General features: G+C 49.4%; 5 non-coding genes and 3 pseudogenes across 5 annotated transcripts; all 8 read right to left on the bottom strand.

The window, feature by feature from the left end:
- Positions 1–2,126: 2,126 nt before the first annotated feature.
- Positions 2,127–2,317, bottom strand: LOC131738263 (U2 spliceosomal RNA). Its single transcript, XR_009329827.1, has one exon. It is a non-coding gene; the product is annotated as a U2 spliceosomal RNA (small nuclear RNA).
- Positions 2,318–2,918: 601 nt separating this feature from the next.
- Positions 2,919–3,109, bottom strand: LOC131738899 (U2 spliceosomal RNA). Its single transcript, XR_009330067.1, has one exon. It is a non-coding gene; the product is annotated as a U2 spliceosomal RNA (small nuclear RNA).
- Positions 3,110–3,718: 609 nt separating this feature from the next.
- Positions 3,719–3,909, bottom strand: LOC131738900 (U2 spliceosomal RNA). Its single transcript, XR_009330068.1, has one exon. It is a non-coding gene; the product is annotated as a U2 spliceosomal RNA (small nuclear RNA).
- Positions 3,910–4,512: 603 nt separating this feature from the next.
- On the bottom strand, positions 4,513–4,682 carry LOC131738407 (U2 spliceosomal RNA; annotated as a pseudogene).
- Positions 4,683–11,739: 7,057 nt separating this feature from the next.
- LOC131738901 (U2 spliceosomal RNA) lies at positions 11,740–11,930 on the bottom strand. Its single transcript, XR_009330069.1, has one exon. It is a non-coding gene; the product is annotated as a U2 spliceosomal RNA (small nuclear RNA).
- Positions 11,931–12,528: 598 nt separating this feature from the next.
- On the bottom strand, positions 12,529–12,683 carry LOC131738790 (U2 spliceosomal RNA; annotated as a pseudogene).
- A 7,058-nt stretch (positions 12,684–19,741) lies between these two features.
- LOC131738902 (U2 spliceosomal RNA) lies at positions 19,742–19,932 on the bottom strand. Its single transcript, XR_009330070.1, has one exon. It is a non-coding gene; the product is annotated as a U2 spliceosomal RNA (small nuclear RNA).
- A 583-nt stretch (positions 19,933–20,515) lies between these two features.
- On the bottom strand, positions 20,516–20,670 carry LOC131738791 (U2 spliceosomal RNA; annotated as a pseudogene).
- Between the last annotated feature and the right edge of the window lie 5,416 nt (positions 20,671–26,086).

Genomic DNA, 26,086 nt, shown 5'->3' on the forward strand with positions numbered 1-26,086 from the left:
GACTCAATCCTTATGGCGTCATAACGAGAGCCGAGGGGGAGTGCTGGCGCTGAGAGGGCCCTACTCAGGGGGGGGGCGCTGCTGGGTCCGGGCTCCCTCCCTGCCTCGTGTTCTGTATCAGAGGAGCTACTGGAGGAGCTAGTGGAGTAGCTGTTGTACTCTCTCTCTGGGCTGGGGGAAGGGGTCCTCGTAAAACGGGACATGTCTCGGGGGCGGGGGGGTGAGGGGGGTGCTGGTGATGATGGTGGTGCTGGAGTCTGGGTTTTGGATACTGTTGGTGGTGATGTGGACTGATCTTTGTTATTTGTTCCCTCTTCCTGCTCAGGCCTAGGCTTGTTCGTATTTGCCTTGCTGGCTCTGGCCATGTTGGCATAGGAAGAGGGGCAGTCCTTAAACAGGTGCCCCTTCTTTCCACACAAATTGCACTGCCTCTCTTCTCTGCAGTGGCTGGTCTCGTGGGGGGCGCCGCAGTTCCTGCACTTGACTACAGTACATGCGGCCGCCAGGTGTCCTAATTCCCCACATTTCCTGCAGAGTTTTGGCATCCCATTATAGAATACCAGCCCTCTGTTGGGCCCTAACACTATGGAGTTTGGAATGTGGCGGACGCCTCCAATGCCCGATGGATCAACATTAAGGCGTACCAGCCACTTTCTGGCTCCTGTCCAAACCCCATCTTCGTCTGTAATTTTCCTCCCTTCTGATGACACCCTCCCATAGCGGTTAAGCCATGTTGTAATATCATAGTCGCTAACAGCCTCATTGAAAAATTGGACAGTAACAACTTTCATTTCTCTGTCTGTCAGTGCATCCACACAAAATTCTTTGTATGGAGCGAGATATTTATTCTCCCCCCAAAAGGACCACATTTCTTGTAACTTTTGGGGGTTCCTAAAACTGACCTCAAACACTTCCTTAAGCCCTGGCAATTTCACCAAACAATTCAAGTCAGAAGGGGAAAAACCCATACCCCTCTGAAGAATGGTCCGGCTGAACTCCAGTCTCGTCAGTCCTGGTTCCGTTTCATCTTGCTTGTTTCTTGTGAAGCGCACCGCATTGTGCCTCCTGGTTTCCTGGGTTGGCCGGAACGCCATCCTTCAGCTGGCTCCTCCGATTGGGGTGGGAGAAGCCTCTGGACGTCCGGGTTGTCTCTCTCTACGGAAAAGAGACAACGTAAGCAGCAAATCTGGGCAGTTGAAGGAACTATTACTTTAGTCCCTGAGGAGATGGTCGCCTCGCAAGAGGGACCCCCTCCCCAGGTGAACGGTGTCCTTCCCTGGCGGAGTAGGGGGTGCTGCTTGGCACCGAGACCACGTAGGAAGAATCGTGGCTGTGATGCCTCCTCGGGGTCCGGGGCCGCCCTCTGCTCCTCCCAGATGGCGCCCTCTGCTGGGCGCCTGCTGCTCTCTCGGTCTGGATCTCGATTACAATCAAGGGCTGGGGATGAGGTCGTCTAGGTCATCAAAGGGTCCTCAAAGGTCGTCTGGATGGTAGGTCCTCCTTCTCTCTAACTCCAGGAACGTCTGGAAAAGCCGGAACCGCCTGAAAAAGAAAAAAACGGGAACCGCCTGAAAAAGAAAAAACTGCTCTCAACAGTCAACAAAATCTTGAAAGACCCTCGGCCTGGATTGGGCAAGCCAAAACCAGACTGAGCATTAGTCTTCCAAAAAGTTGCCGAGCTGAAGAAAGCCAGTCAAAAATAAAAAAAATTCTGTTCCTCCTCACCCGAACAAACCTCTCACAGACCCTCGGAGGGAGCGGGCAATGCCACTACCCTCTAAGCCTTAGTCTTAGAAAGATTTATTCGAACTGAAGAGAAGCCAGAGTATATGGCTGGCTAAGAAGGACCTGGCATAGGGACATGTTCCACCACACTTGTCTGGTTAGCTGCATGCTCCCAGGAAACAAACTGCTGCTGTCTACATCATCACCACATGTGAATAAAAGAAAGAAAGACAGCAAGAAAGAAAGAGAGAAAGAAAGAGAAAGAAAGAAAGAGAGAAAGAAAAAAAAAAAGAAGTAAAACGTTGGGAAAACTTGCATCAACACTGGCACTCTCCCTCCAGCAGGGGTAGACAAAATGCTCACAGGAGAGATCCAGATCTGACTTTGACCAACGTTAGAGAAAGGTGTGCACCGTTCCCAGAGGTACTGCAATACCAGGCCGATGCGTGGAGTGGACGGAGCAAGCCCCTGTTCCATCTCCCGATTCCAAAAATCAATTTAATATATGGTCCCCTGATAGGGGACGTATCAGATATTAAACTGATAAGAACAGATACTACACTTGATCTTAGCCAAAAGGCCGAGAAGCGATGGAGACTTGGCCCTTGCCCGGGGCCCCCCAGCCCGGACGGCACAGGGGGATTCATCAAAGGTGGGTGCAAAATTCCAAGCACAAGCAGACCCCCAAAAAACGGGCTGCTGCTTCCAGAGGGGAAATGTGCAATTTAAGCAGGAGAAAACAAAACAAAGCAAAAACACACACATAACACCAAAAACAAAACATAAACTGGCGGAGTGCGTCTTACAAATAGTCATGCCAAGCTGCTATGCTGTGCAAGGTGCCTTGGGTAACTACAACTGTGCCTCGCTGGCTGGCTGGCTTGCTAAGAAGGTCCTGGCATAGGGACATGTTCCACCACACTTGTCTGGTTAGCTGCATGCTCCCAGGAAACAACCTGCTGCTGTCTACATCATCACCACATGTGAATAAAAGAAAGAAAGACAGCAAGAAAGAAAGAGAGAAAGAAAGAGAGAAAGAGAGAAAGAAAGAGAGAAAGAAAGAAAGAGAGAAAGAAAAAAAAAGAAGTAAAACGGCGGGAAAACTTGCATCAACACTGGCACTCTCCCTCCAGCAGGGGTAGACAAAATGCTAACAGGAGAGATCCAGATCTGACTTTGACCAACGTTAGAGAAAGGTGTGCACCGTTCCCGGAGGTACTGCAATACCGGGCCGATGCGTGGAGTGGACGGAGCAAGCCCCTGTTCCATCTCCCGATTCCAAAAATCAATTTAATATATGGTCCCCTGATAGGGGACGTATCAGATATTAAACTGATAAGAACAGATACTACACTTGATCTTAGCCAAAAGGCCGAGAAGCGATGGCGACTTGGCCCTTGCCCGGGGCCCCCCAGCCCGGACGGCACAGGGGGATTCAAAGGTGGGTGCAAAATTCCAAGCACAAGCAGACCCCCAAAAAACGGGCTGCTGCTTCCAGAGGGGAAATGTGCAATTTAAGCAGGAGAAAACAAAACAAAGCAAAAACACACACATAACACCAAAAACAAAACATAAACTGGCGGAGTGCGTCTTACAAATAGTCATGCCAAGCTGCTATGCTGTGCAAGGTGCCTTGGGTAACTACAACTGTGCCTCGCTGGCTGGCTGGCTTGCTAAGAAGGTCCTGGCATAGGGACATGTTCCACCACACTTGTCTGGTTAGCTGCATGCTCCCAGGAAACAACCTGCTGCTGTCTACATCATCACCACATGTGAATAAAAGAAAGAAAGACAGCAAGAAAGAAAGAGAGAAAGAAAGAGAGAAAGAGAGAAAGAAAGAGAGAAAGAAAGAGAGAAAGAAAGAAAGAGAGAAAGAAAAAAAAGAAATAAAACGGCGGGAAAACTTGCATCAACACTGGCACTCTCCCTCCAGCAGGGGTAGACAAAATGCTCACATGAGAGATCCAGATCTGACTTTGACCAACGTTAGAGAAAGGTGTGCACCGTTCCCGGAGGTACTGCAATACCGGGCCGATGCGTGGAGTGGACGGAGCAAGCCCCTGTTCCATCTCCCGATTCCAAAAATCAATTTAATATATGGTCCCCTGATAGGGGACGTATCAGATATTAAACTGATAAGAACAGATACTACACTTGATCTTAGCCAAAAGGCCGAGAAGCGATGGCGACTTGGCCCTTGCCCGGGGCCCCCCAGCCCGGACGGCACAGGGGGATTCAAAGGTAGGTGCAAAATTTCAAGCACAAGCAGACCCCAAAAAAACGGGCTGCTGCTTCCAGAGGGGAAATGTGCAATTTAAGCAGGAGAAAACAAAACAAAGCAAAAACACACACATAACACCAAAAACAAAACATAAACTGGCGGAGTGCGTCTTACAAATAGTCATGCCAAGCTGCTATGCTGTGCAAGGTGCCTTGGGTAACTACAACTGTGCCTCGCTGGCTGGCTGGCTTGCTAAGAAGGTCCTGGCATAGGGACATGTTCCACCACACTTGTCTGGTTAGCTGCATGCTCCCAGGAAACAACCTGCTGCTGTCTACATCATCACCACATGTGAATAAAAGAAAGAAAGACAGCAAGAAAGAAAGAGAGAAAGAAAGAGAGAAAGAGAGAAAGAAAGAGAGAAAGAAAGAAAGAGAGAGAGAAAGAAAAAAAAAAGAAGTAAAACGGCGGGAAAACTTGCATCAACACTGGCACTCTCCCTCCAGCAGGGGTAGACAAAATGCTCACAGGAGAGATCCAGATCTGACTTTGACCAACGTTAGAGAAAGGTGTGCACCGTTCCCGGAGGTACTGCAATACCGGGCCGATGCGTGGAGTGGACGGAGCAAGCCCCTGTTCCATCTCCCGATTCCAAAAATCAATTTAATATATGGTCCCCTGATAGGGGACTTATCAGATATTAAACTGATAAGAACAGATACTCTTTTATTGAGATTTTACATTTTTTACATTTACACCCATTCGTTTTTTCATTCATTTTACATTTCTTTTAAAGATGACATTCATGCATACAGACATACATTTTGTTTTAAAAGCATTTAAAATACATTTAAAAACACCAAGACAATTGTGCTTTGTACATGGTTAAAACAGACACAGATTAAAATCAACATGAAAAAAACCTGTGCTGCTTTAAAAGTGACTGGAAAAAAAGAACCATCTATAAAAAACCAGTGTTTGTGAGGGCCGGGGAGTGCTCTCTAAAAAAGTTCAAAAGTGAACATAAAACTAGATCTAAAACAGGGACAGGGGAAAAGGGACAGTGTATAGAACAGTGAGTTAAAATTCTAAAATTTTAAAACACTTAAAATGTAACTTTTAATAGTTTACATTAAAAAACTTAAAGATACATAAAACAAAACAAAACAAAATCAAATAAAACATTCAACGTAAATCAAATAAAAGTCCATAAAACTGAAACAAAAAGACTACATAAAACCAGGGCACCGTTGAAAAAACGGTCATGCCAGCTAAAAAGGGCGGAATGCTGGCATGACAAAATAAATAAAAGGCTTAGCGGTGCCCCGTAGTCCCGCTCCTAGGAGCTAGCGGTTCCAGTTTTTTCCTTTATTCCATCTTCACGTCCTGAAGTCCGGCGATCCTCCACTCCGTGCAGGCCTTGTCCTTCCCGAGGGTCCGGATGTCCAGAATTACAAAGTCCTTGATAAGAGTTTGTGCCCTTCTGGTCGTGGTGATAGTGTCTAGCTCCTGCTTGTGATAGACACAGACGTTACGGCCTTCCCACAGGATCTGCTTGACAACATTGATGACACGCCAAACGCACTTAGCTGTGCTGGTATCGATTCCTCCCGCAGGCCCATAGAGCACAGTCTCAGCGGTCATCTTGGCCGTGTCAGCAAACCTGTTTAGGAAGACAGAGACAGAGAGCCAGACACTGCCAGCCACATCACACTCCCAGAAGATATGGGCTGGTGTTTCTCTCTTGCGGCACTTTGCATAGGGGCATGTTTCTACTTGGGCTAGTCCCCTCCTGAACATGAACGCTCGAGTGGGGAGTGCACTGTGGACGGTGTTCCATGCTATATCCTTCTGGACATTACTGAGGCAGCTGTGAGACACATTCTCCCAGATTTTTTGGCTTTGGGTGAGGGAGAAAGTAGCTACTTTTTCAATTTCCTGGGAACCGGCAAGATATTTAGTTACAGCCTTGTATTCCCAGGAGGCCAATTTTGCTTTATCTAAGCCCAATTTATATATAGTGTCCCTTAAGGTTCTATAATACAATGGGGGGTCCCAGGAGTACGGCACGGTGTTATCAATAGTGCAGAGGCCCAAGGCCCTGAGACAGGTGGCAAAATAGAAACGATTCATGTAACATACCTTCCTGTCCAGGGCCTGGATGTTCTTGATAGTTTGCGTGAGCCCCTGCACTCGGGTGAGCTGCACAACGTCCGGGACCCCCTTACCTCCCTTCTTGTCGGCTTTACTCAGGGTGGCTCGCTTTACCCTCTCCATCTTGCTGCCCCAGATAAAGCGGTGGATAATGCGGTCCACCACTTTTTTGGTGGTCCTGTCTGGGGGAAAGATTTTTCCTACATAAGAGAGGATGGGGAACAGTATAGACTTGGTTATTAATACTCTACCCGTCATTGTTAAGGATCTTGTGCTCCATCCGCCAATCTTTTTACGGACCTGGTTAATGGCCGCCGTCCAGCTCTGGGCCCCCGAGCTATTGTTCTCGAAAATGAGGCCCAGAATCTTGATTTTGTCCTTTTTGACAGGGTACATGTCCGACAGTTCCCTATCTACCTGCCAATTTTTAGACACGTAGACTTCGCTCTTGGACTTATTAATCACTGCCCCGGTCGCCGTGCAGTACTTCTCAAGGATATTACTAATCCGAGGTACCGACGATGTGTTGGTGCAAATGAGTGACACATCGTCCATATATGCTGTTGTTTTGACCTGGACCCCGTTGGATCCAGGCAGCTGGAAACCAGTTATATTGGTATCCCTACGAATTGCCTGCAGGAGGGGTTCAATGCACACGACATATAGCAGTGGGGATAGTGGGCAACCCTGTCTGACCCCTGACTGGATAGATATTTTACCAGTCAGGTGCCTGTTCACCAAGACTCGGGTACTAATGTTTGTATAGATGGTTTTAACCCACTCCCTAAGTCCAGGAGCGAATTTCATCTGGTCCATCACTTTGTACATATATTCATGGCTTACCCTATCGAACGCCTTCTCCTGGTCAAGGTTGAACAGGCAGAGGGGATGGTTCCGTTCTCTAGAATAAGCCAGAATGTCCCTTGTTAACATTAAAATATCCGTGATGGACCTCCCTGGGACGCCACAAGCCTGGTCGGGGCCAATGACCAAAGGGAGGTGTACTTGTAGCCGGAGCATCAGAGCTTTGGCTAGTATCTTGTAATCCACGCAAAGGAGGCTGATTGGGCGCCAATTCCGTAGATCTTTAACTTCCCCTTTCTTATGAAGGAGAGTAATTACACTCTCCCGCATAGAAGGGCCCAACCGCTTCTCCCTGTAGACCGCTCTGTAGACCTCCGCTAAATGGACTTTTAGCATGTCCCAAAAAAGATGGTAATACTCACCCGGGATGCCATCTGGACCTGGCGTCTTACCGGTGTTCATGGTCTTAACCGCCTGGGTGAGCTCCTCCAGCGTGAGTTCTGGGTCCTTCTCCTCCTCCTCGTCGTCCCGCACTGAGTCAGGCTCCAACTGGCTCAGGAACCACTCTATCAGGGTGTCATCTGTAGCTTTGATGTTATATAGGTCCCTATAGAAGTTCTCTACCACTTTTTTCACTCCCTCACTATCCTCTACTATCCTCCCCCTGCTGTCGAGCATGGAGGACATCAAGTGCCGCTTCTCCCTCGTTTTCTGGAAGAAGAAGCGAGTACACTTTTCGTCTTCCTCCATTTTTTGCACTTTTGCATTGTGCATGACCTTTCGTTGTTCCTCCCTACAAAGCACTGAAAGATCTAGCTTGGTCTGGGCTATCTCGTCGCTTACAGGGAACCCCCGAAGCTGAAGCAGGCTCAGATGCTGGAGGGCAGCATTCAGGTGTTTATATTTGGCCCTCCTTTCTTTTGCTTTCCTCTTGCCTGCTGCTATGAAATAACCCTTAGTTCTGATTTTGACCATCTCCCACCACTCTATAGGGGAGTTGAATAGGTCACGCAAAGTGGTCCACTCAACAAGCCTGCTCTTATAGGCTGCAGCTATGGAGGGGTCATCGAGTAAGGAGGTGTTTAATTTCCAAACCCCTGACCCCATCTGGGAGGTCTGAGGGACCTGCAATGTTACCTGCAGGAGCCTATGGTCAGAGAAGAAGACGGCCTGGGTGTCTACTGCCGTCTTCGTAAGGGAGCTGGTATGCAGGACGAGATCTATACGGGAGAAGGAGGTCCCAGATGAGCTCACCCAGGTAAAGGGAGGCACCAGGTCCTTACCTGCATCACACAGGGAGAAATCAGATATTACGGAGGACAAAACTCTACTAGAGCGGTCGTTGCGTGGCCTGCTCCGGTCTACGTCCCTCAGAGCACAATTGAAGTCACCTGACACGATGACGGGTACGTTCCCCAGCAGGAGTGGACGCAGCTGTGGAAAAAATTGAACTCTTTCGTTTTGGTTAGTGGGTGCGTAGACATTGACCAGTCTGAGGGGAGTGTTGTTGTATGTCACATCCACGCTCAGAATTCTACAAGGTTCTACCTCCCTGCTGCTGCGGGAGGTAATAAATGGGTTTTTAAACAGAATACCTACTCCGTTGGCTCTGGCTATGTTGGAGCCCGACCAGAAGGAGTCCCCTAGGGTCCAACTCTCCTTCAGGTCCCTATAATCAGGGCTCGACGAAATACCACACTCCTGCAGAAAGATGAGATCTGCTTTCAAGTTAGCTAGATAGTTTAGTACATCAAATCTTTTTTGTGTCTCCCTGATGCTCCTGACATTAACAGACACACATATCAGGGCCATCAGGGTAGCTAACAAGAAAAGGAGTCGCTGCGTCCACCCCATAGCGACTATGATTGGGAGGTCGGGACACTCTTCCTACTCTTAGCTCTACGCTTGCTTCGAGGGAGCTTGGGCTTATTTGCAACTCCCATCACCCCTGAGAAGGTACTCACTGCTGCCTCGTCCAAGAAGGCACCGTCTTTATATGCACAGTACGTGGAGTTGTTGGGGCTATTCAACTCCCCACAAGGTAAGTCTGGTGGAACTTGCTCAGGGCCCCTCGGAACGTGTGGGTCAGCTTTGTCCTGGGGGGGGGTTATGACAGACAGCATTCTTTGGCTGTTACCGTCTGTTGAATTGGAGCTGTTAGCAGACTTCTGGCTTACCGCGTCCAGGGGTATTCCCATGTCCTCCAGTGCTGTATCTAGGAGGACCTCTAGGGGGCCCCTGGTTTTGCCCATACAAGGGAGGGGGTCAAGGATGCTTTGAAGGGAGGCCCTTCGCTTGAAGAGGGTCATTGCTACAGAGGTACTGCTGGTCAGGGAAGGTGTTGACCCCGACCTCTCCCTCGGTGCATTAGTGAACACCTCTTCTGCGAGGTGTGCTAGGGTTTGTGCCAACGACTGGGAAGGCTGGCTGGGGATGCCCTGGCTGGCTGCTACCTGCCCACTAGGCGGCAGTGTAGCCGTCCCACTCGCCTCCGTCTCTGCCTGCGAGGGCAAGACTGGGGACTTTGTGTGGACATTAGCTGGTTTTGGATCTATGGGGGCCACCTGCAACTTGCTGTCTTTGATCCTGATCTTCTTTCTTTTCCCCCCCTCGTCTCTACCCTTTCTTTTCCCCACCCTCTGCTGGTTCTTCACTCCCTTCCCCTCCTTCTCACTCTCACTTTCACTGTCGCTTTTGCTTTCCTCCCCCACGGACTCAATCCTTATGGCGTCATAACGAGAGCCGAGGGGGAGTGCTGGCGCTGAGAGGGCCCTACTCAGGGGGGGGCCGCTGCTGGGTCCGGGCTCCCTCCCTGACTCGTGTTCTGCATCAGAGGAGCTACTGGAGGAGCTAGTGGAGTGGCTGTTGTACTCTCTCTCTGGGCTGGGGGAAGGGGTCCTCGTAAAACGGGACATGTCTCGGGGGCGGGGGGGTGAGGGGGTGCTGGTGATGATGGTGGTGCTGGAGTCTGGGTCTTGGATACTGTTGGTGGTGATGTGGACTGATCTTTGTTACTTGCTCCCTCTTCCTGCTCAGGCCTAGGCTTGTTCATGTTTGCCTTGCTGGCTCTGGCCATGTTGGCATAGGAAGAGGGGCAGTCCTTAAACAGGTGCCCCTTCTTTCCACACAAATTGCACTGCCTCTCTTCTCTGCAGTGGCTGGTCTCGTGGGGGGCGCCGCAGTTCCTGCACTTGACTACAGTACATGCGGCCGCCAGGTGTCCTAATTCCCCACATTTCCTGCAGAGTTTTGGCATCCCATTATAGAATACCAGCCCTCTGTTGGGCCCTAACACTATGGAGTTTGGAATGTGGCGGACGCCTCCAATGCCCGATGGATCAACATTAAGGCGTACCAGCCACTTTCTGGCTCCTGTCCAAACCCCATCTTCATCTGTAATTTTCCTCCCTTCTGATGACACCCTCCCATAGCGGTTAAGCCATGTTGTAATATCATAGTCGCTAACAGCCTCATTGAAAAATTGGACAGTAACAACTTTCATTTCTCTGTCTGTCAGTGCATCCACACAAAATTCTTTGTATGGAGCGAGATATTTATTCTCCCCCCAAAAGGACCACATTTCTTGTAACTTTTGGGGGTTCCTAAAACTGACCTCAAACACTTCCTTAAGCCCTGGCAATTTCACCAAACAATTCAAGTCAGAAGGGGAAAAACCCATACCCCTCTGAAGAATGGTCCGGCTGAACTCCAGTCTCGTCAGTCCTGGTTCCGTTTCATCTTGCTTGTTTCTTGTGAAGCGCACCGCATTGTGCCTCCTGGTTTCCTGGGTTGGCCGGAACGCCATCCTTCAGCTGGCTCCTCCGATTGGGGTGGGAGAAGCCTCTGGACGTCCGGGTTGTCTCTCTCTACGGAAAAGAGACAACGTAAGCAGCAAATCTGGGCAGTTGAAGGAACTATTACTTTAGTCCCTGAGGAGATGGTCGCCTCGCAAGAGGGACCCCCTCCCCAGGTGAACGGTGTCCTTCCCTGGCGGAGTAGGGGGCGCTGCTTGGCACCGAGACCACGTAGGAAGAATCGTGGCTGTGACGCCTCCTCGGGGTCCGGGGCCGCCCTCTGCTCCTCCCAGATGGCGCCCTCTGCTGGGCGCCTGCTGCTCTCTCGGTCTGGATCTCGATTACAATCAAGGGCTGGGGATGAGGTCGTCTAGGTCATCAAAGGGTCCTCAAAGGTCGTCTGGATGGTAGGTCCTCCTTCTCTCTAACTCCAGGAACGTCTGGAAAAGCCGGAACCGCCTGAAAAAGAAAAAAACGGGAACCGCCTGAAAAAGAAAAAACTGCTCTCAACAGTCAACAAAATCTTGAAAGACCCTCGGCCTGGATTGGGCAAGCCAAAACCAGACTGAGCATTAGTCTTCCAAAAAGTTGCCGAGCTGAAGAAAGCCAGTCAAAAATAAAAAAAATTCTGTTCCTCCTCACCCGAACAAACCTCTCACAGACCCTCGGAGGGAGCGGGCAATGCCACTACCCTCTAAGCCTTAGTCTTAGAAAGATTTATTCGAACTGAAGAGAAGCCAGAGTATATGGCTGGCTAAGAAGGACCTGGCATAGGGACATGTTCCACCACACTTGTCTGGTTAGCTGCATGCTCCCAGGAAACAAACTGCTGCTGTCTACATCATCACCACATGTGAATAAAAGAAAGAAAGACAGCAAGAAAGAAAGAGAGAAAGAAAAAGAAAGAAAGAAAGAGAGAAAGAAAAAAAAAGAAGTAAAACGGCGGGAAAACTTGCATCAACACTGGCACTCTCCCTCCAGCAGGGGTAGACAAAATGCTCACAGGAGAGATCCAGATCTGACTTTGACCAACGTTAGAGAAAGGTGTGCACCGTTCCCGGAGGTACTGCAATACCGGGCCGATGCGTGGAGTGGACGGAGCAAGCCCCTGTTCCATCTCCCGATTCCAAAAATCAATTTAATATATGGTCCCCTGATAGGGGACGTATCAGATATTAAACTGATAAGAACAGATACTACACTTGATCTTAGCCAAAAGGCCGAGAAGCGATGGCGACTTGGCCCTTGCCCGGGGCCCCCCAGCCCGGACGGCACAGGGGGATTCAAAGGTGGGTGCAAAATTTCAAGCACAAGCAGACCCCAAAAAAACGGGCTGCTGCTTCCAGAGGGGAAATGTGCAATTTAAGCAGGAGAAAACAAAACAAAGCAAAAACACACACATAACACCAAAAACAAAACATAAACTGGCGGAGTGCGTCTTACAAATAGTCATGCCAAGCTGCTATGCTGTGCAAGGTGCCTTGGGTAACTACAACTGTGCCTCGCTGGCTGGCTGGCTTGCTAAGAAGGTCCTGGCATAGGGACATGTTCCACCACACTTGTCTGGTTAGCTGCATGCTCCCAGGAAACAACCTGCTGCTGTCTACATCATCACCACATGTGAATAAAAGAAAGAAAGACAGCAAGAAAGAAAGAGAGAAAGAAAGAGAGAAAGAGAGAAAGAAAGAGAGAAAGAAAGAAAGAGAGAAAGAAAAAAAAAGAAGTAAAACGGCGGGAAAACTTGCATCAACACTGGCACTCTCCCTCCAGCAGGGGTAGACAAAATGCTCACAGGAGAGATCCAGATCTGACTTTGACCAACGTTAGAGAAAGGTGTGCACCGTTCCCGGAGGTACTGCAATACCGGGCCGATGCGTGGAGTGGACGGAGCAAGCCCCTGTTCCATCTCCCGATTCCAAAAATCAATTTAATATATGGTCCCCTGATAGCGGACGTATCAGATATTAATACTCTTTTATTGAGATTTTACATTTTTTTACATTTACACCCATTCGTTTTTTCATTCATTTTACATTTCTTTTAAAGATGACATTCATACATACAGACATACATTTTGTTTTAAAAGCATTTAAAATACATTTAAAAACACCAAGACAATTGTGCTTTGTACATGGTTAAAACAGACACAGATTAAAATCAACATGAAAAAAACCTGTGCTGTTTTAAAAGTGACTGGAAAAAAAGAACCATCTATAAAAAAACAGTGCTTGTGAGGGCCGGGGAGTGCTCTCTAAAAAGGTTCAAAAGTGAACATAAAACTATATTACTAAAACAGGGACAGGGGAAAAGGGACAGTGTGTAAAACAGTGCGTTAAAATTCTAAAATTTTAAAACACTTAAAATGTAACTTTTAATAGTTTACATTAAAAATCTTAAAGATACATAAAACAAAACAAAACAAAATCAAATAAAACATTCAACGTAAATCAAATAAAAGTCCATAAAACTGAAACAAAAAGACTACATAAAACCAGGGCACCGTTGAAAAACGGTCATGCCAGCTAAAAAGGGCGGAATGCTGGCATGACAAAATAAATAAAAGGCTTAGCGGTGCCCCGTAGTCCCGCTCCTATGAGCTAGCGGTTCCAGTTTTTTCCTTTATTCCATCTTCACGTCCTGAAGTCCGGCGATCCTCCACTCCGCGCAGGCCTTGTCCTTCCCGAGGGTCCGGATGTCCAGAATTACAAAGTCCTTGATAAGAGTTTGTGCCCTTCTGGTCGTGGTGATAGTGTCTAGCTCCTGCTTGTGATAGACACAGACGTTACGGCCTTCCCACAGGATCTGCTTGACAACATTGATGACACGCCAAACGCACTTAGCTGTGCTGGTAGTGATTCCTCCCGCAGGCCCATAGAGCACAGTCTCAGCGGTCATCTTGGCCGTGTCAGCAAACCTGTTTAGGAAGACAGAGACAGAGAGCCAGACACTGCCAGCCACATCACACTCCCAGAAGATATGGGCTGGTGTTTCTCTCTTGCGGCACTTTGCATAGGGGCATGTTTCTACTTGGGCTAGTCCCCTCCTGAACATGAACGCTCGAGTGGGGAGTGCACTGTGGACGGTGTTCCATGCTATATCCTTCTGGACATTACTGAGGCAGCTGTGAGACACATTCTCCCAGATTTTTTGGCTTTGGGTGAGGGAGAAAGTAGCTACTTTTTCAATTTCCTGGGAACCGGCAAGATATTTAGTTACAGCCTTGTATTCCCAGGAGGCCAATTTTGCTTTATCTAAGCCCAATTTATATATAGTGTCCCTTAAGGTTCTATAATACAATGGGGGGTCCCAGGAGTATGGCACGGTGTTATCAATAGTGCAGAGGCCCAAGGCCCTGAGACAGGTGGCAAAATAGAAACGATTCATGTAACATACCTTCCTGTCCAGGGCCTGGATGTTCTTGATAGTTTGCGTGAGCCCCTGCACTCGGGTGAGCTGCACAACGTCCGGGACCCCCTTACCTCCCTTCTTGTCGGCTTTACTCAGGGTGGCTCGTTTTACCCTCTCCATCTTGCTGCCCCAGATAAAGCGGTGGATAATGCGGTCCACCACTTTTTTGGTGGTCCTGTCTGGGGGAAAGATTTTTCCTACATAAGAGAGGATGGGGAACAGTATAGACTTGGTTATTAATACTCTACCCGTCATTGTTAAGGATCTTGTGCTCCATCCGCCAATCTTTTTACGGACCTGGTTAATGGCCGCCGTCCAGCTCTGGGCCCCCGAGCTATTGTTCTCGAAAATGAGGCCCAGAATCTTGATTTTGTCCTTTTTGACAGGGTACATGTCCGACAGTTCCCTATCTACCTGCCAATTTTTAGACACGTAGACTTCGCTCTTGGACTTATTAATCACTGCCCCGGTCGCCGTGCAGTACTTCTCAAGGATATTACTAATCCGAGATACCGACGATGTGTTGGTGCAAATGAGTGACACATCGTCCATATATGCTGTTGTTTTGACCTGGACCCCGTTGGATCCAGGCAGCTGGAAACCAGTTATATTGGTATCCCTACGAATTGCCTGCAGGAGGGGTTCAATGCACACGACATATAGCAGTGGGGATAGTGGGCAACCCTGTCTGACCCCTGACTGGATAGATATTTTACCAGTCAGGTGCCTGTTCACCAAGACTCGGGTACTAATGTTTGTATAGATGGTTTTAACCCACTCCCTAAGTCCAGGAGCGAATTTCATCTGGTCCATCACTTTGTACATATATTCATGGCTTACCCTATCGAACGCCTTCTCCTGGTCAAGGTTGAACAGGCAGAGGGGATGGTTCCGTTCTCTAGAATAAGCCAGAATGTCCCTTGTTAACATTAAAATATCCGTGATGGACCTCCCTGGGACGCCACAAGCCTGGTCGGGGCCAATGACCAAAGGGAGGTGTACTTGTAGCCGGAGCATCAGAGCTTTGGCTAGTATCTTGTAATCCACGCAAAGGAGGCTGATTGGGCGCCAATTCCGTAGATCTTTAACTTCCCCTTTCTTATGAAGGAGAGTAATTACACTCTCCCGCATAGAAGGGCCCAACCGCTTCTCCCTGTAGACCGCTCTGTAGACCTCCGCTAAATGGACTTTTAGCATGTCCCAAAAAAGATGGTAATACTCACCCGGGATGCCATCTGGACCTGGCGTCTTACCGGTGTTCATGGTCTTAACCGCCTGGGTGAGCTCCTCCAGCGTGAGTTCTGGGTCCTTCTCCTCCTCCTCGTCGTCCCGCACTGAGTCAGGCTCCAACTGGCTCAGGAACCACTCTATCAGGGTGTCATCTGTAGCTTTGATGTTATATAGGTCCCTATAGAAGTTCTCTACCACTTTTTTCACTCCCTCACTATCCTCTACTATCCTCCCCCTGCTGTCGAGCATGGAGGACATCAAGTGCCGCTTCTCCCTCGTTTTCTGGAAGAAGAAGCGAGTACACTTTTCGTCTTCCTCCATTTTTTGCACTTTTGCATTGTGCATAACCTTTCGTTGTTCCTCCCTACAAAGCACTGAAAGATCTAGCTTGGTCTGGGCTATCTCGTCGCTTACAGGGAACCCCCGAAGCTGAAGCAGGCTCAGATGCTGGAGGGCAGCATTCAGGTGTTTATATTTGGCCCTCCTTTCTTTTGCTTTCCTCTTGCCTGCTGCTATGAAATAACCCTTAGTTCTGATTTTGACCATCTCCCACCACTCTATAGGGGAGTTGAATAGGTCACGCAAAGTGGTCCACTCAACAAGCCTGCTCTTATAGGCTGCAGCTATGGAGGGGTCATCGAGTAAGGAGGTGTTTAATTTCCAAACCCCTGACCCCATCTGGGAGGTCTGAGGGACCTGCAATGTTACCTGCAGGAGCCTATGGTCAGAGAAGAAGACGGCCTGGGTGTCTACTGCCGTCTTCGTAAGGGAGCTGGTATGCAGGACGAGATTTATACGGGAGAAGGAGGTCCCAGATGAGCTCACCCAGGTAAAGGGAGGCACCAGGTCCTTACCTGCATCACACAGGGAGAAATCAGATATTACGGAGGACAAAACTCTACTAGAGCGGTCGTTGCGTGGCCTGCTCCGGTCTACGTCCCTCAGAGCACAATTGAAGTCACCTGACACGATGACGGGTACGTTCCCCAGCAGGAGTGGACGCAGCTGTGGAAAAAATTGAACTCTTTCGTTTTGGTTAGTGGGTGCGTAGACATTGACCAGTCTGAGGGGAGTGTTGTTGTATGTCACATCCACGCTCAGAATTCTACCAGGTTCTACCTCCCTGCTGCTGCGGGAGGTAATAAATGGGTTTTTAAACAGAATACCTACTCCGTTGGCTCTGGCTATGTTGGAGCCCGACCAGAAGGAGTCCCCTAGGGTCCAACTCTCCTTCAGGTCCCTATAATCAGGGCTCGACGAAATACCACACTCCTGCAGAAAGATGAGATCTGCTTTCAAGTTAGCTAGATAGTTTAGTACATCAAATCTTTTTTGTGTCTCCCTGATGCTCCTGACATTAACAGACACACATATCAGGGCCATCAGGGTAGCTAACAAGAAAAGGAGTCGCTGCGTCCACCCCATAGCGACTATGATTGGGAGGTCGGGACACTCTTCCTACTCTTAGCTCTACGCTTGCTTCGAGGGAGCTTGGGCTTATTTGCAACTCCCATCACCCCTGAGAAGGTACTCACTGCTGCCTCGTCCAAGAAGGCACCGTCTTTATATGCACAGTACGTGGAGTTGTTGGGGCTATTCAACTCCCCACAAGGTAAGTCTGGTGGAACTTGCTCAGGGCCCCTCGGAACGTGTGGGTCAGCTTTGTCCTGGGGGGGGGTTATGACAGACAGCATTCTTTGGCTGTTACCGTCTGTTGAATTGGAGCTGTTAGCAGACTTCTGGCTTACCGCGTCCAGGGGTATTCCCATGTCCTCCAGTGCTGTATCTAGGAGGACCTCTAGGGGGCCCCTGGTTTTGCCCATACAAGGGAGGGGGTCAAGGATGCTTTGAAGGGAGGCCCTTCGCTTGAAGAGGGTCATTGCTACAGAGGTACTGCTGGTCAGGGAAGGTGTTGACCCCGACCTCTCCCTCGGTGCATTAGTGAACACCTCTTCTGCGAGGTGTGCTAGGGTTTGTGCCAACGACTGGGAAGGCTGGCTGGGGATGCCCTGGCTGGCTGCTACCTGCCCACTAGGCGGCAGTGTAGCCGTCCCACTCGCCTCCGTCTCTGCCTGCGAGGGCAAGACTGGGGACTTTGTGTGGACATTAGCTGGTTTTGGATCTATGGGGGCCACCTGCAACTTGCTGTCTTTGATCCTGATCTTCTTTCTTTTCCCCCCCTCGTCTCTACCCTTTCTTTTCCCCACCCTCTGCTGGTTCTTCACTCCCTTCCCCTCCTTCTCACTCTCACTTTCACTGTCGCTTTTGCTTTCCTCCCCCACGGACTCAATCCTTATGGCGTCATAACGAGAGCCGAGGGGGAGTGCTGGCGCTGAGAGGGCCCTACTCAGGGGGGGGCCGCTGCTGGGTCCGGGCTCCCTCCCTGACTCGTGTTCTGCATCAGAGGAGCTACTGGAGGAGCTAGTGGAGTGGCTGTTGTACTCTCTCTCTGGGCTGGGGGAAGGGGTCCTCGTAAAACGGGACATGTCTCGGGGGCGGGGGGGTGAGGGGGTGCTGGTGATGATGGTGGTGCTGGAGTCTGGGTCTTGGATACTGTTGGTGGTGATGTGGACTGATCTTTGTTACTTGCTCCCTCTTCCTGCTCAGGCCTAGGCTTGTTCATGTTTGCCTTGCTGGCTCTGGCCATGTTGGCATAGGAAGAGGGGCAGTCCTTAAACAGGTGCCCCTTCTTTCCACACAAATTGCACTGCCTCTCTTCTCTGCAGTGGCTGGTCTCGTGGGGGGCGCCGCAGTTCCTGCACTTGACTACAGTACACGCGGCCGCCAGGTGTCCTAATTCCCCACATTTCCTGCAGAGTTTTGGCATCCCATTATAGAATACCAGCCCTCTGTTGGGCCCTAACACTATGGAGTTTGGAATGTGGCGGACGCCTCCAATGCCCGATGGATCAACATTAAGGCGTACCAGCCACTTTCTGGCTCCTGTCCAAACCCCATCTTCATCTGTAATTTTCCTCCCTTCTGATGACACCCTCCCATAGCGGTTAAGCCATGTTGTAATATCATAGTCGCTAACAGCCTCATTGAAAAATTGGACAGTAACAACTTTCATTTCTCTGTCTGTCAGTGCATCCACACAAAATTCTTTGTATGGAGCGAGATATTTATTCTCCCCCCAAAAGGACCACATTTCTTGTAACTTTTGGGGGTTCCTAAAACTGACCTCAAACACTTCCTTAAGCCCTGGCAATTTCACCAAACAATTCAAGTCAGAAGGGGAAAAACCCATACCCCTCTGAAGAATGGTCCGGCTGAACTCCAGTCTCGTCAGTCCTGGTTCCGTTTCATCTTGCTTGTTTCTTGTGAAGCGCACCGCATTGTGCCTCCTGGTTTCCTGGGTTGGCCGGAACGCCATCCTTCAGCTGGCTCCTCCGATTGGGGTGGGAGAAGCCTCTGGACGTCCGGGTTGTCTCTCTCTACGGAAAAGAGACAACGTAAGCAGCAAATCTGGGCAGTTGAAGGAACTATTACTTTAGTCCCTGAGGAGATGGTCGCCTCGCAAGAGGGACCCCCTCCCCAGGTGAACGGTGTCCTTCCCTGGCGGAGTAGGGGGCGCTGCTTGGCACCGAGACCACGTAGGAAGAATCGTGGCTGTGACGCCTCCTCGGGGTCCGGGGCCGCCCTCTGCTCCTCCCAGATGGCGCCCTCTGCTGGGCGCCTGCTGCTCTCTCGGTCTGGATCTCGATTACAATCAAGGGCTGGGGATGAGGTCGTCTAGGTCATCAAAGGGTCCTCAAAGGTCGTCTGGATGGTAGGTCCTCCTTCTCTCTAACTCCAGGAACGTCTGGAAAAGCCGGAACCGCCTGAAAAAGAAAAAAACGGGAACCGCCTGAAAAAGAAAAAACTGCTCTCAACAGTCAACAAAATCTTGAAAGACCCTCGGCCTGGATTGGGCAAGCCAAAACCAGACTGAGCATTAGTCTTCCAAAAAGTTGCCGAGCTGAAGAAAGCCAGTCAAAAATAAAAAAAATTCTGTTCCTCCTCACCCGAACAAACCTCTCACAGACCCTCGGAGGGAGCGGGCAATGCCACTACCCTCTAAACCTTAGTCTTAGAAAGATTTATTCGAACTGAAGAGAAGCCAGAGTATATGGCTGGCTAAGAAGGACCTGGCATAGGGACATGTTCCACCACACTTGTCTGGTTAGCTGCATGCTCCCAGGAAACAAACTGCTGCTGTCTACATCATCACCACATGTGAATAAAAGAAAGAAAGACAGCAAGAAAGAAAGAGAGAAAGAAAAAGAAAGAAAGAAAGAGAGAAAGAAAAAAAAGAAGTAAAACGGCAGGAAAACTTGCATCAACACTGGCACTCTCCCTCCAGCAGGGGTAGACAAAATGCTCACAGGAGAGATCCAGATCTGACTTTGACCAACGTTAGAGAAAGGTGTGCACCGTTCCCGGAGGTACTGCAATACCGGGCCGATGCGTGGAGTGGACGGAGCAAGCCCCTGTTCCATCTCCCGATTCCAAAAATCAATTTAATATATGGTCCCCTGATAGGGGACGTATCAGATATTAAACTGATAAGAACAGATACTACACTTGATCTTAGCCAAAAGGCCGAGAAGCGATGGCGACTTGGCCCTTGCCCGTACGGCACAGGGGGATTCAAAGGTGGGTGCAAAATTTCAAGCACAAGCTGACCCCAAAAAAACGGGCTGCTGCTTCCAGAGGGGAAATGTGCAATTTAAGCAGGAGAAAACAAAACAAAGCAAAAACACACACATAACACCAAAAACAAAACATAAACTGGCGGAGTGCGTCTTACAAATAGTCATGCCAAGCTGCTATGCTGTGCAAGGTGCCTTGGGTAACTACAACTGTGCCTCGCTGGCTGGCTGGCTTGCTAAGAAGGTCCTGGCATAGGGACATGTTCCACCACACTTGTCTGGTTAGCTGCATGCTCCCAGGAAACAACCTGCTGCTGTCTACATCATCACCACATGTGAATAAAAGAAAGAAAGACAGCAAGAAAGAAAGAGAGAAAGAAAGAGAGAAAGAGAGAAAGAAAGAGAGAAAGAAAGAAAGAGAGAAAGAAAAAAAAAGAAGTAAAACGGCGGGAAAACTTGCATCAACACTGGCACTCTCCCTCCAGCAGGGGTAGACAAAATGCTCACAGGAGAGATCCAGATCTGACTTTGACCAACGTTAGAGAAAGGTGTGCACCGTTCCCGGAGGTACTGCAATACCGGGCCGATGCGTGGAGTGGACGGAGCAAGCCCCTGTTCCATCTCCCGATTCCAAAAATCAATTTAATATATGGTCCCCTGATAGCGGACGTATCAGATATTAATACTCTTTTATTGAGATTTTACATTTTTTTACATTTACACCCATTCGTTTTTTCATTCATTTTACATTTCTTTTAAAGATGACATTCATACATACAGACATACATTTTGTTTTAAAAGCATTTAAAATACATTTAAAAACACCAAGACAATTGTGCTTTGTACATGGTTAAAACAGACACAGATTAAAATCAACATGAAAAAAACCTGTGCTGTTTTAAAAGTGACTGGAAAAAAAGAACCATCTATAAAAAAACAGTGCTTGTGAGGGCCGGGGAGTGCTCTCTAAAAAGGTTCAAAAGTGAACATAAAACTATATTACTAAAACAGGGACAGGGGAAAAGGGACAGTGTGTAAAACAGTGCGTTAAAATTCTAAAATTTTAAAACACTTAAAATGTAACTTTTAATAGTTTACATTAAAAATCTTAAAGATACATAAAACAAAACAAAACAAAATCAAATAAAACATTCAACGTAAATCAAATAAAAGTCCATAAAACTGAAACAAAAAGACTACATAAAACCAGGGCACCGTTGAAAAACGGTCATGCCAGCTAAAAAGGGCGGAATGCTGGCATGACAAAATAAATAAAAGGCTTAGCGGTGCCCCGTAGTCCCGCTCCTATGAGCTAGCGGTTCCAGTTTTTTCCTTTATTCCATCTTCACGTCCTGAAGTCCGGCGATCCTCCACTCCGCGCAGGCCTTGTCCTTCCCGAGGGTCCGGATGTCCAGAATTACAAAGTCCTTGATAAGAGTTTGTGCCCTTCTGGTCGTGGTGATAGTGTCTAGCTCCTGCTTGTGATAGACACAGACGTTACGGCCTTCCCACAGGATCTGCTTGACAACATTGATGACACGCCAAACGCACTTAGCTGTGCTGGTAGTGATTCCTCCCGCAGGCCCATAGAGCACAGTCTCAGCGGTCATCTTGGCCGTGTCAGCAAACCTGTTTAGGAAGACAGAGACAGAGAGCCAGACACTGCCAGCCACATCACACTCCCAGAAGATATGGGCTGGTGTTTCTCTCTTGCGGCACTTTGCATAGGGGCATGTTTCTACTTGGGCTAGTCCCCTCCTGAACATGAACGCTCGAGTGGGGAGTGCACTGTGGACGGTGTTCCATGCTATATCCTTCTGGACATTACTGAGGCAGCTGTGAGACACATTCTCCCAGATTTTTTGGCTTTGGGTGAGGGAGAAAGTAGCTACTTTTTCAATTTCCTGGGAACCGGCAAGATATTTAGTTACAGCCTTGTATTCCCAGGAGGCCAATTTTGCTTTATCTAAGCCCAATTTATATATAGTGTCCCTTAAGGTTCTATAATACAATGGGGGGTCCCAGGAGTATGGCACGGTGTTATCAATAGTGCAGAGGCCCAAGGCCCTGAGACAGGTGGCAAAATAGAAACGATTCATGTAACATACCTTCCTGTCCAGGGCCTGGATGTTCTTGATAGTTTGCGTGAGCCCCTGCACTCGGGTGAGCTGCACAACGTCCGGGACCCCCTTACCTCCCTTCTTGTCGGCTTTACTCAGGGTGGCTCGTTTTACCCTCTCCATCTTGCTGCCCCAGATAAAGCGGTGGATAATGCGGTCCACCACTTTTTTGGTGGTCCTGTCTGGGGGAAAGATTTTTCCTACATAAGAGAGGATGGGGAACAGTATAGACTTGGTTATTAATACTCTACCCGTCATTGTTAAGGATCTTGTGCTCCATCCGCCAATCTTTTTACGGACCTGGTTAATGGCCGCCGTCCAGCTCTGGGCCCCCGAGCTATTGTTCTCGAAAATGAGGCCCAGAATCTTGATTTTGTCCTTTTTGACAGGGTACATGTCCGACAGTTCCCTATCTACCTGCCAATTTTTAGACACGTAGACTTCGCTCTTGGACTTATTAATCACTGCCCCGGTCGCCGTGCAGTACTTCTCAAGGATATTACTAATCCGAGATACCGACGATGTGTTGGTGCAAATGAGTGACACATCGTCCATATATGCTGTTGTTTTGACCTGGACCCCGTTGGATCCAGGCAGCTGGAAACCAGTTATATTGGTATCCCTACGAATTGCCTGCAGGAGGGGTTCAATGCACACGACATATAGCAGTGGGGATAGTGGGCAACCCTGTCTGACCCCTGACTGGATAGATATTTTACCAGTCAGGTGCCTGTTCACCAAGACTCGGGTACTAATGTTTGTATAGATGGTTTTAACCCACTCCCTAAGTCCAGGAGCGAATTTCATCTGGTCCATCACTTTGTACATATATTCATGGCTTACCCTATCGAACGCCTTCTCCTGGTCAAGGTTGAACAGGCAGAGGGGATGGTTCCGTTCTCTAGAATAAGCCAGAATGTCCCTTGTTAACATTAAAATATCCGTGATGGACCTCCCTGGGACGCCACAAGCCTGGTCGGGGCCAATGACCAAAGGGAGGTGTACTTGTAGCCGGAGCATCAGAGCTTTGGCTAGTATCTTGTAATCCACGCAAAGGAGGCTGATTGGGCGCCAATTCCGTAGATCTTTAACTTCCCCTTTCTTATGAAGGAGAGTAATTACACTCTCCCGCATAGAAGGGCCCAACCGCTTCTCCCTGTAGACCGCTCTGTAGACCTCCGCTAAATGGACTTTTAGCATGTCCCAAAAAAGATGGTAATACTCACCCGGGATGCCATCTGGACCTGGCGTCTTACCGGTGTTCATGGTCTTAACCGCCTGGGTGAGCTCCTCCAGCGTGAGTTCTGGGTCCTTCTCCTCCTCCTCGTCGTCCCGCACTGAGTCAGGCTCCAACTGGCTCAGGAACCACTCTATCAGGGTGTCATCTGTAGCTTTGATGTTATATAGGTCCCTATAGAAGTTCTCTACCACTTTTTTCACTCCCTCACTATCCTCTACTATCCTCCCCCTGCTGTCGAGCATGGAGGACATCAAGTGCCGCTTCTCCCTCGTTTTCTGGAAGAAGAAGCGAGTACACTTTTCGTCTTCCTCCATTTTTTGCACTTTTGCATTGTGCATGACCTTTCGTTGTTCCTCCCTACAAAGCACTGAAAGATCTAGCTTGGTCTGGGCTATCTCGTCGCTTACAGGGAACCCCCGAAGCTGAAGCAGGCTCAGATGCTGGAGGGCAGCATTCAGGTGTTTATATTTGGCCCTCCTTTCTTTTGCTTTCCTCTTGCCTGCTGCTATGAAATAACCCTTAGTTCTGATTTTGACCATCTCCCACCACTCTATAGGGGAGTTGAATAGGTCACGCAAAGTGGTCCACTCAACAAGCCTGCTCTTATAGGCTGCAGCTATGGAGGGGTCATCGAGTAAGGAGGTGTTTAATTTCCAAACCCCTGACCCCATCTGGGAGGTCTGAGGGACCTGCAATGTTACCTGCAGGAGCCTATGGTCAGAGAAGAAGACGGCCTGGGTGTCTACTGCCGTCTTTGTAAGGGAGCTGGTATGCAGGACGAGATCTATACGGGAGAAGGAGGTCCCAGATGAGCTCACCCAGGTAAAGGGAGGCACCAGGTCCTTACCTGCATCACACAGGGAGAAATCAGATATTACGGAGGACAAAACTCTACTAGAGCGGTCGTTGCGTGGCCTGCTCCGGTCTACGTCCCTCAGAGCACAATTGAAGTCACCTGACACGATGACGGGTACGTTCCCCAGCAGGAGTGGACGCAGCTGTGGAAAAAATTGAACTCTTTCGTTTTGGTTAGTGGGTGCGTAGACATTGACCAGTCTGAGGGGAGTGTTGTTGTATGTCACATCCACGCTCAGAATTCTACCAGGTTCTACCTCCCTGCTGCTGCGGGAGGTAATAAATGGGTTTTTAAACAGGATACCTACTCCGTCGGCTCTGGCTATGTTGGAGCCCGACCAGAAGGAGTCCCCCAGGGTCCAACTCTCCTTCAGGTCCCTATAATCAGGGCTCGACGAAATACCACACTCCTGCAGAAAGATGAGATCTGCTTTCAAGTTAGCTAGATAGTTTAGTACATCAAATCTTTTTTGTGTCTCCCTGATGCTCCTGACATTAACAGACACACATATCAGGGCCATCAGGGTAGCTAACAAGAAAAGGAGTCGCTGCGTCCACCCCATAGCGACTATGATTGGGAGGTCGGGACACTCTTCCTACTCTTAGCTCTACGCTTGCTTCGAGGGGGCTTGGGCTTATTTGCAACTCCCATCACCCCTGAGAAGGTACTCACTGCTGCCTCGTCCAAGAAGGCACCGTCTTTATATGCACAGTACGTGGAGTTGTTGGGGCTATTCAACTCCCCACAAGGTAAGTCTGGTGGAACTTGCTCAGGGCCCCTCGGAACGTGTGGGTCAGCTTTGTCCTGGGGGGGGGTTATGACAGACAGCATTCTTTGGCTGTTACCGTCTGTTGAATTGGAGCTGTTAGCAGACTTCTGGCTTACCGCGTCCAGGGGTATTCCCATGTCCTCCAGTGCTGTATCTAGGAGGACCTCTAGGGGGCCCCTGGTTTTGCCCATACAAGGGAGGGGGTCAAGGATGCTTTGAAGGGAGGCCCTTCGCTTGAAGAGGGTCATTGCTACAGAGGTACTGCTGGTCAGGGAAGGTGTTGACCCCGACCTCTCCCTCGGTGCATTAGTGAACACCTCTTCTGCGAGGTGTGCTAGGGTTTGTGCCAACGACTGGGAAGGCTGGCTGGGGATGCCCTGGCTGGCTGCTACCTGCCCACTAGGCGGCAGTGTAGCCGTCCCACTCGCCTCCGTCTCTGCCTGCGAGGGCAAGACTGGGGACTTTGTGTGGACATTAGCTGGTTTTGGATCTATGGGGGCCACCTGCAACTTGCTGTCTTTGATCTTGATCTTCTTTCTTTTCCCCCCCTCGTCTCTACCCTTTCTTTTCCCCACCCTCTGCTGGTTCTTCACTCCCTTCCCCTCCTTCTCACTCTCACTTTCACTGTCGCTTTTGCTTTCCTCCCCCACGGACTCAATCCTTATGGCGTCATAACGAGAGCCGAGGGGGAGTGCTGGCGCTGAGAGGGCCCTACTCAGGGGGGGGCCGCTGCTGGGTCCGGGCTCCCTCCCTGACTCGTGTTCTGCATCAGAGGAGCTACTGGAGGAGCTAGTGGAGTGGCTGTTGTACTCTCTCTCTGGGCTGGGGGAAGGGGTCCTCGTAAAACGGGACATGTCTCGGGGGCGGGGGGGTGAGGGGGTGCTGGTGATGATGGTGGTGCTGGAGTCTGGGTCTTGGATACTGTTGGTGGTGATGTGGACTGATCTTTGTTACTTGCTCCCTCTTCCTGCTCAGGCCTAGGCTTGTTCATGTTTGCCTTGCTGGCTCTGGCCATGTTGGCATAGGAAGAGGGGCAGTCCTTAAACAGGTGCCCCTTCTTTCCACACAAATTGCACTGCCTCTCTTCTCTGCAGTGGCTGGTCTCGTGGGGGGCGCCGCAGTTCCTGCACT

This window comes from Acipenser ruthenus, chromosome 10 (assembly GCF_902713425.1).
Source record: "Acipenser ruthenus chromosome 10, fAciRut3.2 maternal haplotype, whole genome shotgun sequence".
Classification (NCBI taxonomy): domain Eukaryota; kingdom Metazoa; phylum Chordata; class Actinopteri; order Acipenseriformes; family Acipenseridae; genus Acipenser; species Acipenser ruthenus.